We start from the raw sequence: 425 nt of genomic DNA, 5'->3' as shown, positions 1-425 counted from the left end.
AAAAGAATTGTAAGTACAGTTAGAAACATCAATGAGGCATTGGAAATCCAGGGATAGAATTGGAGACACTCATTACTCTTCTCATGGGATCTTTGACGCCCCCCACCTGACTTCACTGTCCAGCAAAGCCAAACAGACAGACTTTCTCACCGAAGAGACTTGGATGAATAGCACCAGCATTCTGGGCTCCTTTCATCTTTGTGAGCCAGTTAACACCTCCCATGGAGCACAGCACTGGTTGTGTCATGAATGTCAGTAATGGAAACACATAACCCAGGATGTGTAAGTCAGGATTCTTTGAGTTGCAAGCAACAGAAATCTGCTTAGGCTGGCTAAACCAAATGGCATAGTGGAGAAGGAGTTACTTGCAATTCATTTGGTTGTTGTGGTGGTGGATGTTTAGCTCGCCCGGCCGGGTTCAAACC

Source organism: Otolemur garnettii, unplaced genomic scaffold (assembly GCF_000181295.1).
Source record: "Otolemur garnettii isolate 467f Iridium unplaced genomic scaffold, OtoGar3 scaffold00064, whole genome shotgun sequence".
NCBI classification, from domain to species: Eukaryota; Metazoa; Chordata; class Mammalia; order Primates; family Galagidae; genus Otolemur; species Otolemur garnettii.
The sequence above is the reverse complement of the archived record's forward strand: the minus strand, read 5'-3'. Positions refer to the sequence as shown.